The 20367-nt window shown below is 44.5% G+C and overlaps 1 protein-coding gene across 5 annotated transcripts in view; it reads right to left on the minus strand.

Moving 5' to 3' along the window:
- The window catches only part of PRR5L (proline rich 5 like), a 74763-nt gene extending 55414 nt beyond the window's left edge, over nt 1-19349 (minus strand). For 2 of the 5 annotated variants that reach the window (XM_030560029.1, XM_030560023.1), the window contains exon 1: nt 17045-19349. The gene's annotated coding sequence lies outside the window, so the exon portion shown is untranslated. Of the gene's footprint in view, nt 1-5116; nt 5185-17044 lie in introns of those variants that run through there. The other 3 variants (XM_030560024.1, XM_030560025.1, XM_030560026.1) reach the window with 3 other exon arrangements.
- Between the last annotated feature and the right edge of the window lie 1018 nt (nt 19350-20367).

Consider the following 20367-nt stretch of genomic DNA (forward strand, 5'->3'; position numbering starts at 1 on the left):
CAGCGCTGTAACTCCCTCACCAGCGCTGCAACTTTCTGATGTAGACAAGCCCTCAGTGCCCTTCAGTTCATCAAAACAATGTGAGCATGCGCATGAACGTAAGGGCTTGTCTACACTTACAGCGCTGCCCCAGTGCAGCTGCGTTGCTTAGGTTAGCTGCCATCAGCATCGGTACTTCACCTTCCTGAGAGGTGGCAGCTGTGTCGACAGAAGAAGGCTTCTCACCAGCACAGCATTGTCCACATGGGGAGTTAGACTGGAATAACTGCGTGATTTTCCATGCCTCTGAGCAAAGTAGTTATACTGACATTAGTCAGTAGTGTCGACCAGGACTCAGTTGTGGTGTTTTTAAAGTGAGTGCAGAGAGTGCCTGCTACCCTTAAGGCTGCAATCCAATTTCCATTTGTTTTTCCAGTTGCTCAGTTTCCTCAAGGAAACGTCATGTGAGTTTGATTTTTGGAGGGGTAGAGTGAGAGAAAGGTGAATGAATTTAAACCAAGTCAATTAAGGTTTTAATCCTCATGCCCACCCCTCCCCCCAAAAAAATCACATAATTAAGAAAATCCCACTCTAAAACAACAAGTCCTGATCAGAAATTATTTTAGCTAATTCAAGGATAGGTGAAAGGAGAAACTTCAAAACTAGCTTGTTTTGTAGCTCCCATAGGGCCTGATCAAAGTCAATGGGAGTCTTCCCACTGACTTCCATGGGATTTGAATTAGGCCTATTGAGCCAAGGTATTTAGGTGCCTAAAGACAGAGATTTTCAAGAGCACATAAGTGCCTATGGGAGTTAGGCACCTAGTGGGGTTTTCAAAGGCACCTATGTACCTCTTCCTTTCTTTCAACACCTATATACCTTTTTTAATCTGGTCCATAGCAACTTCAGGACCTGATCCAAAGCCCATTGAAAGTAATCTAACTATTGACTTCAAAAGGCTTTGGATCAGCCTCTTAGAAAGCAAGGCAAGGATCTAATCCTGCAAACCTTTATTCATGTAAGCAGTCCTATTGCCTTCAATAGGACTTCTTCTGGGAATAAGGATTACTCATTATTTATTTACTCTAGTGCTCAGTATAGACTAGGTATTTCCAAACACTGAACAAACACAGCCCATGCTCCTAAGAGCTCACAGTCCAAGGATGAGAGTAGGGTTTGCAGGGCCACACTACAAGTTTGAATAGACCCCTCTGATAAGATTGTCACATTCTCAGCATTAAGAGACAACAGCTTCTCATAGACTTTAGGGTCAGAAGGGACCAATGTGATCATCTAGTCTGACCTCCTGCACAAAGCGGGCCTCAGAACCCTACCCAACCACTTCTATAACAAACCCCTAACCAAGCTTCTGCATGCTATTAGGTCTTGTCAACACTGCCAAGCTTCTGTGTAGTAAAGCAGCTTTCTGTGTTGTAACTCCCGAGGTGTACACACTGCCAAGCCACTTAGTGCACAGAAACTGCGCAGTTGCAGTGCTGTAAAAAAACCCACCCTGACAAGAGGCATACAGCTTTCTGTGACAGGGCTATCTTCCCTTGATTCCCTGCTCACCTCTAGCAGCAAGATATCTTCCATAATGAACACAGCCTGTGGAAAATGTGGGGACAATAATGATTATAAGCCCCCATTTACAGTGCTGGCTCTCTCCAAGAGCCACGTGCCCAGTGTACAGTATGGTCCTGGAACTCAGATTTCTCCTGCCCCTGCAGTTACCATTTTGGGGGGCTTGTGGCTCATGTGTGCTTGCCTGGCGTCAGCCAGTTAGTGACAGGTGTGTGAATAGTAGCTGTGTTTTGAATCAGTGGTCTGTGTGTTACAAACAATACTGCTTCTGTAAAATGTGGCATTTTGACTTCACAGATACGATCTTGGGAGCCCAGCCTCCCTCTTTGTTATCACCGGCTGAATGGCTGCGCAGACTTAGAAAGCGACCACGAAGAACTAAAGAGGACTTTCTGCGTGATGTCATGATGCACTCCGCAGTCAAAAAACAAGAATTGAAGCCCCCTCAGACACCGCCAGCACACTCTTACCAACCTCCTGGCTCCAGTCCGTACTTGCTGCATTCCACTGCTGCCCCGTCACAGTCCAGCCCTGAGGACTCCCAGTACCCACTGCACTCAACACCCATTCCTCTGCAGTTTAGCCCTGCTGAAGTACAGTACCCGCTGTACTGTACTCCAAAGGACAAGGTTGCACATGATACCTGGACATACACAAATCTTTAACCATCCTGGGACCCCACCTCCTCCTGGGACCCTCCCTTCCCCCATTCCCCACAGTGCTGATGTGTTTGTTTGTTTGTCTCTCTCCTCTGGTTGTTGTTTTTTAATAAAAGAATTGTTTTGGTTAGAAAGCAATCTTTATTCCATTAACTGAAAGCAAACAGCCCTGCAAGGCTACAGGCAATTTTCTTAAACCTTCACAGTGCATCATCTGCACCAATCACCTCTTAGCATTACAAAACATTGCACTCCTGAGCATAGCAACAAATATTAGTGGCTTTCAGCTTCAAATTGCTGCCTCAAGGCATCCCTGATCCTTATGGCGCCGCACTGCACCCCTCTAATAGGTCCAGTCCTGAGTGAAGCTTTTATCCTTCCCTTCAGAAACATCATGGAGCGTACAGCACACGGATATAACCATAGGAATATTGTAATCGGCCAGGTCCAGCTTCCCATAGAGGCAGCGCCAGTAGGCCTTTAAATGGCCAAAAGCACACACAGTCTTTCTGCACTTGTTCAGCCTGCTGTTGAACTGCTCCTTGATGCTGTCAAGGTGCCCAGTGTATGACTTCATAAGCCACGGCATTTAGGGGTAGGCGAGGACTCCCAGGACCATAATGGGCATTTCGACTTTCCCTATGGTGATCTTCTGGTCTGGGAAGAGAATCCCTGCTTGCAGCTTCCTGAACAGGCCACTGTTCCAAAAGATGCGTGTGTCATGCACCTTTCCGGACCAGCCAACGTTAATGTCCATGAAATGTCCACGGTGATCCATAAGCGCCTGGAGAACCATCAAGAAATATCCCTTCAGAATAATGTACTCGGTGGCTAGGTGGTCTGGTGCCAGAATTGGAATGTATGTGCCATCTATCGCCCCCCCCCACAGTTAGGGAAGCCCATTTGTGCAAAGCCATCCACAATGTCACACATGTTGCCCAGAATCACAGTCTTTCAAAGCAGGATGTGATTAATAGCCCTGCACACTTCTGTCAACACGAGTCCAACAGTCGACTTTCCCACTCTGAACTGGTTAGCAACCAATCGGTATCAGTCTGGAGTAGCCAGCTTCAATATTGCAATCGCCATGCGCTTCTCCAATGATAAGGCAGCTCTCATTTTCATGTCCTTGCACCACAGGGCTGGGGCGAGCTCATCACACACTCCCACGAATGCGGCTTTCCTCATCCAAAAGTTCTGCAGCCATTGCTTGCCATCCCAGATGTGCATCATGATGTGATCCCACCCCTCAGTGCTTGTTTCCCAAGTGCTAAAGTGGCATTCCACTGTGCTCAGCACCTCCATGAATGCCACAAGCAATCTCATGTTACAGCTACTACACGTGGCAAGATCAATGTCAAACTCCTCTTGCCTTTGTAGTTTAAGCAATAACTGCACTGCCACTCGGGAGGTATTAGTGAGAGCGAGCAGCATATTGGTCAACAGTACAGGATCCATTCCTGCAGACTGAAGAGGTAGAGCATGCAATACACAAACCATTGAAAGATGGTGCTACATGCAGACAGAAGCACAGGGACTGCTGGGATGCGAAGCAATGCATCACAGGGCATTGGAACAGGACTCCGGATGTGCCATGACCTCCTCCGTCTTCCCACAACTCTTAGCGGCAGAAGAGGAAGAGATGCTCTGTGGGATAGCTGCCCAGAATGCATTGCTCTGAATACCGCTGCAAGTGTGAACACGCTACTGCGCAGGCAGCTGACAATGTGAACACACAACAGCGGTTTCCCTTCAGCACTCTCTGAGTGGCGATGTAACTGCCAGAGATGTAAGTCTGTCAGTGTAGGCATACTCTTAATCACCAATTTTGCTGGTAAAACCAGTAAAGCGTGTAAATTCTGTGAGCAGAAAGTCTAGTTCAAGGAATTAATGAATTTCGTTAAAGATATTAGACTGTAAGTAAAGTACTATGTTAGGGTTCATCCTGTTTCTATTCCACAAAATCAGAACAGGATTAAACACGAGGGGGAAGAAAACATTCCTCATGGCCAGCTGCCACCTTACCGGCACTATTTGTCAGTGTTCCCATACCACTGCAAAGTCATATGTCAATGGCTCAAGTTTGCAGTGCTGGTTGCAAGCCAATTTGCAAAGCAGAAAACTTCAACGGGATGAGTATTAACATCACGTCCCCCATGGAGGTACTGGAGCTAATGCCACCACTCCACTGCACCCCCACTAACCCAAGTTGCAAGTAGATATTTTACTAGTGTAGACCCTGAATGAAACAACATAATGAAAACAGGCAACTGCTATTATAACAAATCATTATTTTTAGAAAGAGATTCACTGTTTTCAGTTTGTCAAAATCAGCTTTTTAAGTACGGGCTTTGATTCCAAACCTAAGCTAACAAACATTTTACTGACATCTCCTCCTCCAGGTTAGTTCTGATTTCTCCTAGAAAGTTATTTATCAACAATAAAAGCCCAAAAAACCTAACACAAGCAAATTGGAAGGTGAGGACTGAAGCTTCTAGTCATCATTTGCTTAAAACAAACATACTCCCAAAATATCTGTATGCTGAAAAACAAAATTACTGGGGGAGGGGAGAGAGAACTGGATAGTATGTAAGAATTGGTTTAGGTGCTCATGAAGTTAGTGTCATGCCAGTGGTACAGCAGTAGTAAAACAATTATATAAGAAAATATCCAAGTTCAAGACCTACAAAATGACAATATCAGATCCCTTTTTAATGCATGTTGTTGTAGGTCCCTTACCTTTGGTCAAGAACATGTACATACGCATCTCCTTTCCAAAGTGCCAGAGCAACAACTGCTGCATGCAATTTCACAGCTGCAAGTAGGAGGGGTGATATGATTCTCTGCCTCCAGCTCCTCCCCTCTGCTGTCCCCAACAAGAAGGCTGAACTTACCGCTTCACCATTCCTCAGATCCAAAAATCTGAGAAGTCTCAGGCTCCAGGCTAGACTAAAACACTACGTGCCACACTGGGCCGGCTGGACTTCAGAGCAAAAGACAGAGAAGAATGCAGGAATAGCCAGCCAAGAAACACAAAGCACATGCTTCATGACCCAGACAAAAACACATATACTATAATTAAATACCAAAAATTAATGATTAAAGAATGTGAAAGGCGGCCATGCTTAGCTGGACTAAAGCCCGGAAGCTCAACTAACTTAAGGCTGATGACATCTCCAAATTACAACACAGAGGAAAACATGAACCTCTGCTTATATCTCCCACCATCTCACCCCGATCTAAGAGCAGTGATGCAACTGCGGATGGGAGTAGTAACAAGTTCAAAACACAGTCTTGGTAAGTACTTGAATCCCTCACATGAGCCCTTCCAACATATGGTGCTTTGCAGCCCCTCTTTCATTTTGGTAAATAATCTCGCATGAAAGATCACAAGGGATCCAGACAGCTTTGTGATGTGTTCATCCTTAGCACTCCACAGGATCCCAAAGTGCTTTACAAAGGAGGGCAAGAATCATTATATCATTTTACAAATGAGGGAATGCAATTACAGAGCCCTAGAGTGACTCCCTCAGATGAGTGAGCAGCAGAGGAAGCAAGAGAGCCCAGGTTTCCCAACCTGCTGGATGCAACCATCTCTTCAGTGTTTGCCGGGAAACTTCCACGGTGATAGATTCCATTATAGCCTCTAAACAGATTCAGTGAAAGTTCTCTCAAACCTGGGCCCATGTATGGTTTGACAGCAAAACCATGTAAAGTTTACAAATAAACTAGTGGTTTCAAGTGACTTTTGCTTTGAGCTGTTGAGGCTGAATCAGACCTGAAACTCCAAGCAAGACACTTGGTGGGGGTGGTAGGAACAGTCTGAGAACCAAAGCATAAGAAAACCTTTGCATGCAGCCCACCATGGTTTGAAAAGACCCATTCTATTTCTGACACCACAGAACCTCTTTGGAACCTATGGTGTGAAATAGGTGTATGTCGCACATGTACTACGAGCACTAAAATTCCTTATGAAAATTCTAAGAAAATAAAAGAGTGAACCTCTTTATGACCAGTTAGTTTAGTTTTGAGCCAAAGAGATCAGATCATGCTCCAGAACATATAGAAAAAGAATGCTGTTGTAATTAAGGCTTTGGATTAGTAATCAAGAGACCTCGGTTCTATTCCTGTCTCTACCACAGATTTCCTGTCTGATCTTTGGCAAGTTACTTAACTCCTGTGCTTCAGTTTCTCCATTTGAAAAATGGGGGAAATATTGCCTATGTTTTATGGGTGTCAAGAAGCTTAAAATGTTGTAGAACACTTTAAAATGCTTGGGTGGAAAGTGCTAGAGAAGAACTCATTCATATAGTCACATAGCAGATTTGCCTGAAATTAAAACCACTTTTGAATTACAGATTTTTAGAGAAGTGAATTGATTTAACCTAGATTAAGAAGAGTAGGTTAGATAAATGTCAATCAGGGATGGTCTAGACAGTATTTGGTCCTGCCATGAGGGCAGGGGACTGGACCTGATGACCTCTTGAGGGCCCTTCTAGTCCTAGAATCTATGAATCTAAGACAAACTAGATTTCCTGCTAAGCAACAACCACAGAACAAGACTGATTACAGCCTGAGGCAAAAAAATACAACCAAATTTTAGAACTGAAATAATACAGATCCAGTACCAGGCCTCAAGAAAACGACACACCATTTGCCAGGGACAAGTAAGAACCTTTTCCTGATTGGGGGAAGGGGAGAACGGAGAAACACAGAGTGCTAAACTATCATTTTTTGCAGAATTTAAAGATTTCATTTAAAAAGAACATTTTGGCTCAGTGGTTCTCAAACTTTTGTACTGGTGACCCCTTTCACATAGCAAGCCTCTGAGTGCGACCCTCCCTTATACATTAAAACACTTTTTAAAATATATTTAACACCATTATAAATGCTGGAGGCAAAGTAAGGTTTGGGAGTGGAGGCCGACAGCATGTGATCCCCTGAGGGGTCCCAACCCCCAGCTGCAGAACCCCTCAGGGGATCACATGCTGTCGGCCTTCTGGCTAATGTAACCTTTTCAACATGACCCAATCCAATGCTGTCTGAGTGTGCAGACAGAGAGCTTTAGTGCCTCCACTGCTCATAGCTTTGCCAAGCAGCATCCAAACATCTGATGTTCTCCCATCATAGTGTAGCTAGTCAAGGTAACCCCCTGGTGGTGTTGATCATGATTAACTACAGCAAGTTAATCTCATGCTTTTTGAGGGCCTGATTCATGATTCTTGAATGCTTTGGGTTAGCAATACTACTAACCATAGAAGTAAGGCCTTCTATACAGTAGGTTTATTTTCTTAAAATTTACCACTGGTGGGACTGCTGGTGTAGATTTAAAACACTGACAAAAGCTGTGCCATGGGCCCTCTCTAGAGCTTGTACAGTAAAGGATAATTGCCTACTGCTAAGGGGTTTAACTTTACATCATACATGCTAAGGAGTTAACTTTAACTCAAATGGTAGAGGTCCATGCTGAAGGTTTTCACTTCAAACCTTACTGAAAACCCATAGAGGGAACTGTTTTATACCTAGTCTCCACTAGAATTTTACCGTGAGATAGCTAACTCCAGCTATTCTCCTACAAAATCACATTTTTGGGGGCAGTGAAGACATAGGGCTTGTTGACACTTCAGATGTGGCATGGCTGCAGCACTGCAGTTGTGGCACTGTAGCACATCAGTGAAGATACTGATGGGAGGGGTTCTCCTGTCGGCGTAGGAATTCTCCTCCCTGAGGGTGTGTCTACGCAACGAAATTACTCTGATTTTACAGAAGTCGATTTTTGGGAACAGATTGTATAAAGTCAAGGCCACGCAACCACACTAAGCACATTCATTTGGCGGTGTACGTCCATAGAACCGTGGCAAGTGTCGACTTTTGGAGCAGTGCACTGTGGTAGCTATCCCACAGTCCCCACTGCCCATTGGAATTCTGGGTTGAGCTCCCAATGCCTAATGGGGCCAAAAATTTGTTGCGGGTGGTTATGGGTAAATATTGTCAGTCAACTCCCCTCGTCCATGAAAGCAACGGCAGACAATCATTCCATACCCTTTTCCCTGAATTGCCTAAGCAAATGCCATAGCACGGCAACCATGGAGCCCATTCAGCCTTTTTTCACTGTCACCGTATGTCTACTGGATGCTGCTGACAGATGCAGTACTGCAGTGCTACACAGCAACAGCAGCATCCCCTTGCCTTTGCAAAGACAGTTACCAGTCATACTGTACTGTCTGCTGCTGTCATGAGTGCTCCTGGCCGGCCTTCGTGAGGTCGGTCGGGGGCACCTAAACAAAAATGGGAATGACTCCCCAGGTCATTTTCTTCTTTAAGTTTTGTCTAATGGAGATTCAGTCCTGCCTAGAATATCAGGCCAACCTCCTAAACAACCACAGATGCAAGCGGCTGCTCCAGGTCAGAGCCCCAGACATCCCGCAGAAATGATGAGCTGCATGCCATTCTAGGGGGTGCCAGTACAACAACCCCTCCCAGGCTACCCTGGCAGTTATCCCCCCTTTTGTGTGATGAAGTAATAAAGAATGCATGAATTTGAAACAACAGTGACTTTATTGCCTCTGCAAGAGGAGATCAAAGGGAGGAGCGGAGTGCGGTTGGCTTACAGGGAAGTAGAGTGAACCACCATTCTGCACTTGTTCAGCCTATAGTTGGACTGCTCCTTACTACTGTCGAGGCTTCAAGAGCCATGGGAGCAAGGGGTAGGCACAACCGTGCAGTGCTGCCAACTAGGAGAGCAGCCTGAGGCAGCAGCCTCCAGCTCGCATGATATTCCAGGCAGGACTGAATCTCCATTACACAGAACTTAAAGAGAGAATGACCTGAAGTCATTCCCTTTTTTTTCCAGGTGCCCCCAACCAACCTTACCCACAGGACAACAATGACGGATACCTTGTCCACACGGCAAGGCAAGGGGATGCTGCTGTGCAGCGCTGCAGTACTGCGTCTGCCAGCGGCATCCTGTAGACATACGGTGATAGTGAAAAAAGGCAAGAAACGATTTTTTCCTGTTGCTCTCACAGGGGGGTGAGGGGGGCGGCTGACGACAATGTTTTTGCCACATCAGCTCAACCCAGAATTCAAATGGTTGGCAGAGACTGCAGGAACTGTGGGATAGCTACAATCGTCAGTTGCCCCTTCCTCCGTGAGAACAACAGCAGACAATCGTTTCACACCTTTTTTCCCCACACAGACACCATAACACGGCAAGCATGGAGCCCATTCAGCTCACCACAGCAGTTATGAGCATTGTAAACATTTCACGCAGTATCGTGCAGTTTATGCAGAACCAGACGCTGAAAAACCAGGTGAGGAGGTGACGGCAGCGTGGAGACGAGAGTGATGAGGACACGTACACAGACTTCTCTCAAAGCGCAGGCCCCAGCAACGTGGACATCATGGTGTTAATGGGGTAAGTTCATGCCATGGAACGCGGATTCTGGGCCCAGGAAACAAGCACAGACTGGTGGGACCGCATAGTGTTGCACGTCTGGGATGATTCCAGAGCCACATCCATAAGGGCACCTTCATGGAACTTTGTGACTTGCTTTCCCCTGCCCTGAAGCACAAGAATACCAAGATGAGAGCAGCCCTCACAGTTCACAAGCAAGTGGCGATAGCCCTCTGGAAGCTTGCAACACCAGATAGCTACAGGTCAGTTGGGAATCAATTTGGAGTGGGCAGATCTACTGTGGGGTTTGCTGTTATGCAAGGAGCCAACGCAATCACTGAGCTGCTGCTATCAAAGGCAGTGACTCTGGGAAATGTGCAGGTCATAGTAGATGGTTTTGCTGCAATGGGATTCCCTAACTGTGGTAGGGCGACAGATAGAACGCATATCCTTATCTTGGGACCGGACCACCAAGGCAGCCAGTACATAAACCCCAAGGGGTACTTTTCAATGGGTATACGCTTTCACGGTGAGCAACACTATTCACATGATAATAGCACATGTGATTTCAGTACAAACTAACCCCCCCCATCCTTTTCTCTGGGATGACCACTTTAACCCTCCCCCAACCACACCGCATGGCTGGTATCAGGAAAGATCCCCGATAGTCAAAGGCGAACAGCTCAGGGCCAATGCCTCCCTCCCCCCCCCCCCAACGGTTGGCTAACTGCGGGGAAGATTTCTTTTCAGCCACAGGCAAACAGCCAAGTAGGAACGGCCACCTATGAATGTCCCCTTAATTAAATTCCTGTATTTCAACCAGGTTACCATGAACGATATCACTCTCCTGAGGATAACACAGAGAGATAAAGAACGGATGTTGCTTGAATGCCAGCAAACACCGGGACCATACATTGCCAGGCTTTGTCATGCAACGATACCAGATTACTTGCTACTAGCATGGCGTCGTCAAGTGTCCTACCATGGAGGACGAAATAAGGCTGCTCTCCCCAGAAACCTTCTGGAAAGGCTTTTGGAGTACCTCCAGGAGAGCTTCATCCCCAGACACGTTAACATCCACTCCATCCCCAGACACATTAACAGACTTTTCCAGAAGCTGTACTGGCCACGAATGCATCCTAAGTCCTCAGGGAAAATTAATCATTAAAAAACACTTGCTTTTAAACCATGTTTTATATTTACAAAGGTACACTCATCAGAGGTCCCTTCTCTGGCTTCATGGTCTGGGATACTGCCTTGGGAAGGTATTTCAGTCATGCTGAGAAAAAGATCCTGGCTGCTGGGGAGAACTGTGTGGTCTCCTCAACCTCCCACTCCTCCTCCTCCTCCTCCTCATCTTCCCTGTCTGCAAAATCCTCAGGCACAGCAACAGAGTACCCCATCATCGGAGTCCCCGGACAAGGGTGGGGTAGTGGTGGCGGCCCCTCCAGAATTGCCTGCAGCTCAGCGTAGAAGCGGCATGTCTGCGGCTCTGTCTTGGAGCGTCCATTTGATTCTTTGGTTTTCTGATATGCTTGTCTCAGCTCCTTAAGTTTCACGCGGCACTGTGTTGAGTCCCTGTTGTGGCCTCTGTCCACCATGGCCCTGGAGATTTTTTCAAATGTTTTGGCATTCCATCTTTTGGAACGGAGTTCTGATAGCACAGATTCATCTCCCCATACAGCGATCAGATCCAATATCTCCAGTACAGTCCATGCTGGAGCTCTTTTTCGATTCTCAAGACTACACGGTCACCTGTGCTGATCAGCTCTCCATGCTGGGCAAACAGGAAATGAAATTCAAAAGCGTCTACCTGGCCGGTGCATTCGAGTTCATATTGCTGTCCAGAGTGGTCACAATGGCGCACTGTGAGATAGCTCCGGAGGCCAATACCGTTGAATTGCATCCACATTAACCCTAATTCCAGTGTCGATTTCAGCACTACTCCCCTCGTTGGGGAGGAGTACAGAAATTGATTTTAAGAGCCCTTTATGTTGACAAAAACAGCTTCGTTGTGTGGATGGGTGCAGGGTTAATTCGATTTAATGCTGCTAAATTTGACCTAAACTCGTACTGTAGACCAGGCCTGAGAGGTGGTATCTAGATCAACGGAAGAATTCTGCCATCAGTCTCATGCTGTCTATACAGGGGGTAAGTCAGCATAGCTATCTCTCTCCAGGATGTGGATTTTTCATGCACCATGAGTAAGCAACAACACTTTCTAGCGTAGACAGGGCCTAAGTTTTTTGCATGATTTGGCCCTTGGCTAACTAGAGGAAAAACTAGCACATTTATATATTCAAACTCAAAAACCAACATGAACTTTCAACTGCTGTATCCTGTTTTCAGTCTCTCTCCAATGATACTAGTAACATCTGCAGCAAAATACATTTATATACTTCCTGGAGTTAATTCAGACAAAGTGTACTGTCCTAGTCACACATAATAGTTCATGAAGATTAGAAGAGCTTTGCTCTGCATATGGGAGAAATCTGGCAAAATGATTTACAAAAAAAAAAAAAAAAAAAATGTAGCTAACCAACTGCTCAAATTCAATTTAAAAAAATCCCACATCACAAGTGAAAGCAAGCAAGCGATGTCAGTTTAAATTTAATCACATATTTTATTGCTTATGAGATGCTAATTAGAGAGATGCAAGATCTCTTTAGACATGACTTAGTCCAATTCAAATAACCATAAATCTTTTAGGGTCCATTCATACAGTAAGAAGAAGTGATCTAGCAAAATTAAACCTTTTCTGCACTGGACACTTCCTTAGCATTTCCCACCTTTGCAGTTCCACCAGTAGTAACAACATTGGGAGAACTTGAACAGACCAGCCACCAGTGTTTTCACCATCCATTGTCTTATCACTGGGTTAGAAAACGCGCCCATTAAGAACACCAGGGGCTGTAAAAGGTCTGTTTACATAACAACCCTCCCTATGGCTTTTCAATAGGGTTTGTTTGATGTGAAGACTTTCAACACAGACATCTACTATCTGAACTAAAGATGACCTCTCAGCTTGCACTAGTAGTAGGCTGTTATCCTCCATTATACAAACACTAGAACAGGATCACAGCACATGTCTTCTCAGTGTGTAAAATCTACATTTGTAGCCTCACCAGTGGTAAATGTTAAGACAATAAATCTAGTGTAGACAACAAAGCCATACTTTTATGGTTAACAGTACTGCCAACTCTAAATGTTCAAAAATCATGAGTCAAGCCTCTCAAAACCACGTGACTGACTTAAAAACCAAAAAGTTTTTAAAAAATAATAGATTTTGAGTTCTTTTCCTTGCCGTCTGGTTTCTGAGCCTTAGAGACAGACTTGGTTCTTGTTTTCAAATTGTTTTTCCTTACAAATATAGGAGCTAGAATTTTTTTTTTTTTTAATGGAAGCGAAGGTTTCCGGGGAGCTGGAACTTTGAGAAAAACAGCAAATATTGTGAGTGATGGCAACACAGCTTTTTATTGCTAGGCCCTTCAATTTTGAAAATGAACCTTGTGAGTCTTTGAACTCATCTGAACTGACATTGTATAATCCATGAATTGGTTGCACAAAACTGTTTAGAGGAGCCTTTATCTTGAAGGGAGAGTGCAATTATGATATCCATGCTAGCTGTCAACTATACTGTAAATATCCACATTCCAGTTTTATTTGTTTTTACAGAATGAAAGAAGACTTTCTAATGGGCTTTGTTGCCTGTTGATGTATCAAGAGTTCTTTTAAGAATTCCACCACAGTATCCCCAAGTTAAACCATTTTGAAATGAAAGTTTTCATCATTGGTAGGCAGAAGAATAGGAATACAGGGATTGCCATACTAGATCAAATCCATCTAGCCAAGTGTCCTGTCTCTGACAGTGGCCAGAACCAGACACTTCAAACAAAAGTGCCAGAAACTCCCACACTGTACAATTATGGAATAATCTGCCTGTGGGGAAGTTTCTTCCTAACTCCATCAATTAGTGATTGGCTTGTAACCTGAGCATACTGTAAATGCATTATTGCCTAGCTATATGCGCATCTAATCCCTTTTTCAATCCTAGTGAGATTTTAGTCACAATACCATCCTGTGGCAGTGAGTGACATGTGTTAATTATGGGTTGTGTAACAAAAAAGTATTACATCTGAAGTCCCCTTTCTCTTGAATTATGAGAAAGTAAATGGGAGAACCTGATTTACCTTCTTCATATAAAATGTAGTACCATAGACACATTCACTCAGAGAAGAAATTATGAATACCTTTCCAAGAGACAAGCTACAGCTCAGTCAGAAGGTATGGGTTTGATGCAGGAATTATTGGGTGAGGTTCTATGGCTTGCATTATGCAAGAGGTCAGACTAGATAATAATGGTCTTAGAATTTATGAATGGTGTTAATCAAGCAAACTGAGCCCAAACACTATGAATAAAAGTGCTTTTAGATATTCTTCCTTACTAGATTAAAAGAAATAAAGATCTAATGAAATCTCTATTTCCATCTTAAAATCTACTGCCATATTTCATATCCTCAAATGTACATACCACATGATCTATAATGGAAAAGCTGGTGTGTGGCCGCACATACCACTGGACTCTAATGGAAATGAATTTAAAATTGTGGAACTGTGTGACCTGTTGCCCTATGCTGCGACAGCTAATGGAGCTCGCATAATAGGGTCCTGTGCTCACAAAGCAGAAGATCATAGTTCTATCTCTACTGTTACTGAGGTTCCAAGCAGTCATGGGGAGCAACATAGCAACAACCATGAAATTGTAGGTGACCATGGATTTGTTAAATATTTATCACCGGGATCCTTACAGTTATTGTCTAAGATATACTTTGCTCCAGACATCCAGGATAACATTGTGGTGAGGGTAATAAAACAGAAAAAATACATAACCCAAAACATTTGACATTCTACATAGTTCCCTTCTAATAAAAAGGATCAGTAAAACTATATTAACATCTGTAAAACATGTTTCACCACACAAGCATTTTAATAGTCTCATACAAATGTGTCTATAAAAGCTTCACCTGGAATCCTCATTTACAGTAGTCAGGACAGGAAATGGGTAAGATTTCCCTGGCCCTAGCACACTAATTTTAATAAGGCCAAGCTATTCCTTCTGATTTTAAATGACAGATGCAATATGTAAAGACAGCACACGGCTCATCCAAAAGAGGTAGGACGAAAGTAAAGTCTGGGGTGAAAGAAAAGATGAGCAAGAGATTCAGCCCCTAAAACCTGCAGCCAACACTACCCCCAAAAGTGGGCTTTAATACACAAAATCAAGACACTAGAAAAACTAAATGGTTTGGGGAAGAGAGAAATAAATTAATGAGGTTTGCAAAATTGAGCCCATGTCACTTTTCAGGTGACATCTAAGGTTTAAGGAAGATTTAACCACCTTGTCCTGGGGAAATTACAGCAAAGGTAAATGCATTCTGCTTAACTAAATTCCCCCTGCCAAAACACTTGGATACAAGTATTTCTTCCTGTCAGTCCCAAACTATTTAAAAGGCCTGTTGTTCTTGTGCACTCCTTTAAATGATCGTGTGCGATCCACCCCAGAGATGGTTGCACTGACATGTTGTGGAACAAATTCTGCTCACACAGAAGTCAGTAACACTGTCTGTATTATGAGAAGTTTCCCACTACTGACGACAGGTGCGGTTGAATTGGTGCTGAAATGGTTTAACTGCAACTGCAGACCAGGACAGATTATGTTCAGCACTGTACATATTTAGCTGCACCTATTGCTCACACGCATTGTCAGTCACAGGTCATTTTTGTACATAGACAAGGCTAATGAAGCTACATGGGTAAATAGAGCAGAATTTGACTAAAGCTATTAGAATGTCTGGGGACTTTTAAGGAAAAATCTTGAATAAATATTAGAACAATGAAGACATGAAACTAACCAACAAGTAGTTTATGCCACTGTGGCCTATGATACAGTTTCTCTATGCCTTCTATGATAGGAAAAGAAAGATTGTAGATCGATTTCTGTGCTGAATTTATGTAACCTAGCTGAAGTCATAACTGTCTATATACTCTAAACATACATGCACACACTGTAAATAGATATTATGTGTTGAACCACAGACACTGGTGAGTTCAGCACAACTGAAACCTTTCATACCACAAAATTACAGTGTTGTCTACAAATATGCTCCAAACTTGTTGCTGACAAACAAAAATACACAAAATCGAGGGACAGAGCTCATGTGACTAGAAGGCCAGCAAAAAGATAGTTATAAACTGCACCAGCCCCCAGACCTGCACATGCACATTCGCATTTCTGCCCAGCCTAGGCAAGTGACAAAAGTTGTAAGTGCTGGGACATTTCGGAGAACAGGGGAAAGAAGGGTGTTGGATTCTTTCTAATGATAGGAACTCTGGTGAAAACATTAACATTTGTGTGCCAGTATATGTATGCCTGCATCTGTAATTTTCACTCCATGCATCTGAAGAAGTGGGTTTTTTACCCACAAAAGCTTATCCCCAAATAAATCTGTTAGTCTTTAAGGTGCCACTGGACTCCTCATTTTTTTATTAACATTTTGTCTATTAAAAACAGGTACAAAAATCTCCCAGTGCACAGAGACCCTGAGCAGTTATTAGGGAACAAGAAACTTTCCATTTTCATTCACAAAACAGCCAGGCAAATGAACTTTACACAGCTACTGAGAAAAGATGATGCAGGGGTTAAGGAGGGATGGATCTCTCTGCTCTGCTCTGCTCTGCCTTTTAGGACAGGCTCACTGCCAATTATATGGCTTCAGTTTCTTTGCAACAGGCTACGTTCTAATTACATTCATTTAGCAAACCGAAAAAGCCAGAGAAAATTCTCTTTTTCCCACCCCCAGTTTCAAAATTATTGTGTCTCCTGAGGGGAAGGGATAGAATGAGGCATTTTGTTTTCGGGATGACTCAGGGCTGTCTACACTGGCAACGCTCTTCAAAGATATCAAAAGCCCAGAGAGTCTATTTTTATTTATTTATGTTAATGGAGAACTTGCTGAGACTTGTTTTGTTTTGACTCAAGCAGGCTCTCGCTGTCAGTGCATCCCATGCCTCAATAATCGTTAACAATTGGACAAAAACAACCACCGAGCTGAAAGTCTCAGCCTAAAACATAAAGCACACGATTCTTATAGAAGATCAGACACAGCCCAAACTTTTTTTTTTTGCAAACTCTTTCTCATGATAAACATCTTGTTAACACAACAGAGGCCGTTTTAGTGAGATTATCTCCTGTTCAAACAAGACAAATGCTGACACTCTGATCCGAAATCTACATGATTGCAATTTGCTGCTGCAGCTCCTCAGAGGTCTCCCCTCCCCTCTTTGCATTACGCTACAATACGGTGCATCCCCCACCACCTTAGGTTGCCAATGTAAAGACAAAAAAGAAAGTGTATTTTACACTCACCCCCTTTTTATGTTAAATTAGGGCTGCATCGCGGCTTTTGGAGAAGGAAATAAGAGATGAAACAACCCACCGCTGCTAGAAATGTTTCAGCTCTCTCCTGAGACTTTTCACATCCCGGAGTGAAGGAGTTTCTACTTTATCCGCCGCGATCTGACCAACACCACTTAGAATTTTACACTTGCTGGCTCCGGTCCAGTTTTTATTTTTACAAAGTGCCTTTTGCTGGCTCCTCCCAGGAGAGACAAATCGGGGAGCGGGGAAAGTCCAGGGAGACCCCTAAAGGAAGTGTGCTGCTGATCTCTCGCGGCTTTGGAGCCTTCCTTGAACTGTTAGTCAGTTTCCACCTCCCGGGGGGCAGAAGAAAAGTCCGCTCAGCTTCCATTCAACAATTTCAGGAAGTTTAAGTTCTTTAGCCTTTAAAGAAAAAGAAGAGAGAAAAGGATGCAACAGTTTCACATGCCTCCTACTCCTCCTGGAGCACCTCTGCCTCCGGCACAGCTAATCTAGACCTTCAAGTGTAACAAAGCCGATCAGAGGAAACTTTAAGAGGGAAAGGAGGAGACCAAAGATTTGAATGAGGGGCACCGTGCACTGGATGTGTGAGTCTGCACAGTTAAAGCTCACCCTAAACAGTGCCTGCCTGGACTGCCAAGGAGCTGCTCACTGGCTTTCTGTTGCTAAATACAAACATTTTCGAAATGCTGCATTTAACTGGCAGCAATGTGCTGAAATTGCATCCAGCCTCCGGTCGGTGGGAGTTTAGATAAGCACAGCAAGCCACGAGGGGGAAACTGAAAGGCAAAATATTATGGCTTTGTGACTTTAAGAGGGGGGCAGGAGGCGGTTCCTTAATATGATCAGATCTTGGATGCTTTCAACAGAACAACGAATTTCACTTCAAAAGAGAGCTTCTCTCCCAGCTTTCCACGGAGTCAGCACTGAGAGAGTGGCAGGGTCTGAGCCCAAATGCGTTGCACACCCAGGGGAAAGGCTGGCAGGAATTTGCCTTGGACACTAATTACGGAGTGACAGATGAAGTAACTGAGGCGCATCTAGGACATTACGCAGCTGGACAGCCTTAGAAATGGCCAGCCAGGGCGCGATAGGTGGGTTGGGTCGTTTTCCAACTTTCTCTACGGTTTTCCGGTGGCGGCAGGTTTCCTTGCAGTTTGTTCTGTTCAGCGGTAGTAATCGTCAGTCGGCGTTGGGCAGGACTCCGCTAAAATGCTATTCAGAGTCCTGCAGCGCCTCCGAAAAGCTACAGCCCGCCGGCCCTGCAAACATGCCTGAGTCGCTTTTCCGCACAGAAACAGTCGCACTGACTTCTGTGGAGCTACCCAGGTGATTCAAGTTACTCGGCTGCTGACGTGTTTACAGGATCAAGCCCAAAGTTTGTAAAAAAAACAAAAAAACCACACCCACACGTCTTGCTAACACGTTAGGAGAGTTCTGCTTCTGTTAAGTAACCTGTACCTGACCTGCTCGCTTGTGACCAAGACACAGGGCTGGAAGTTGGGGCTACTCCCTTTCAGTGCCTTCTGGTCACATTTATGCAGCTGACTTGAACGCTGATCCTACAATGGGCTAAGTTAGCACAAACGTCCATGCCACATGCATCCTTGGAGCAAGTAACTTGAGGCCATTGACTTCAATGGCTTCAGGAATGGGCTTCTACTAGCTCTGTGCCTCGGTTTACCTATAACAAAGTATTATTAATGCTTCTCTTACAGGAGTGTTATGAGTCTAACTTAATGCCCATCAAGATATTTAAGTAAGTGGTGCTAAATGTGTGTAACATATTAATGTCACCCACATTTCTGTACCTTAGAGACAAATGAGTGCTAAAATCCTGTAGCTGTATTTTCCCCTCTAAGGAACCTCACTGTTATTATATAGGCCAGCGATTCTCAAACTTTAGCAACCTGAGGACCCCCATTTTGACTAAAAACGTGTGGACCCTCAAGTTCTCTCCTGAGCCCCAGGCCCCACCCTGACTCCCTCCCTTCCCCCCAAAGCCCCACCCCACCTCTTCCCAAGCCCACTCTACCCATCTCCCTCCCTCGAGCATGCCGGTTCCCCATGCCTGCCTCTCTCTCTCTCCCCCCCCCTTTCCCTCCCAGGGCCTCCTGCATGCTGGGCAGGCGGAGGAGTTGATCAGTGTGGCCCATGGACTCCCTGGAGTACCCTAAGGGACCCCAGTTTGAGAAACGCTGCTATAGGCTATATAAACAGGATGTATTACTATTGAATAAGTGCCTACAAGCTCCAATCAGGCTGAACAAAGGACATGTTCCCCTGTGTTCCTGCCCCGAAGAAAACATGTGACATACAAAGATATATAGTTGTTACATATCTGTATACTTAATAATTATTCCAAGTAAATAAAGTGTCACTTATTCCTCATCTGCTCTTCAACCCAGCCATAATTAATGAATTTCCTGTCAGTTGTCATGGCAGAAGGGGGACTTGAAAGAAGAGACTGTAGTGCATTTCAATGGGGTGCTAACGCCAAGATCCACTTCTCAGGGGAGTTCCTGCCAACCCCATCCCAGCAGGGACAGTGTGTGTGGCAGGAGGAGAAAAGTGAGGTGAGCCCACCACAGCCACCAAAGCAGATACACTGTGTTAAGGACTGAAGAGACCCTCTGCTGCCAGCTCTGCCTCTTTGGAGGAGAGGGGGTCGAAGAGAGTCCCTGCTGCCACTTCTGGGGAGGAAAAGGGCCCCATTACTGCTGTCCGTGCCTCTCCAGAAAAGATGAGAGGGCACCCTGTGACTTCCATTCCAAGTTGGGGGTGGGGCCACAAGGGATCCCTTTGTCATGGTGTGCCTGGGACCCCCAATTGCCTTAATTCAGTCCCCGGGGCCTGCCTTTGTTAGTGGAGTGAAGGCAATGAGATTGCAATGTGATATGAGACAAGAAGGGAGGGTTAAAGATGTGAAGGACCTTGAAGGGAAGGACAAGAAATGTAAACTTAATAGGGTGTCAGGGAAAGCCAGTGGAAGGATTCAAAAAGCGAGGTGCTGTGGAATGATTAACGGGCAAGGAATATGATTTTAGCAGCTTCATTTTGCCTTTGAGCTTCAGTCATGAAAAAGTACAGGAAGATTGTTCCTGATGAAAACTCCTTACACCACTCAGAAAAGCAATCATCTGAAAACAACAATACTTAGCACCTAATCAAACAGCACAGTGCAAACAGACTGTGGGACAGAGGAGTTTACTCCCTGTAGGGTCTGTTTAAAGCATCATTAAAAGAATTAAAGAACACGCAAATCAACATCACCAAAGATGTTATCACAGCTAATTTACATATTGAACAGC

Source organism: Gopherus evgoodei, chromosome 4, assembly GCF_007399415.2.
Source record: "Gopherus evgoodei ecotype Sinaloan lineage chromosome 4, rGopEvg1_v1.p, whole genome shotgun sequence".
Taxonomy (NCBI): domain Eukaryota; kingdom Metazoa; phylum Chordata; order Testudines; family Testudinidae; genus Gopherus; species Gopherus evgoodei.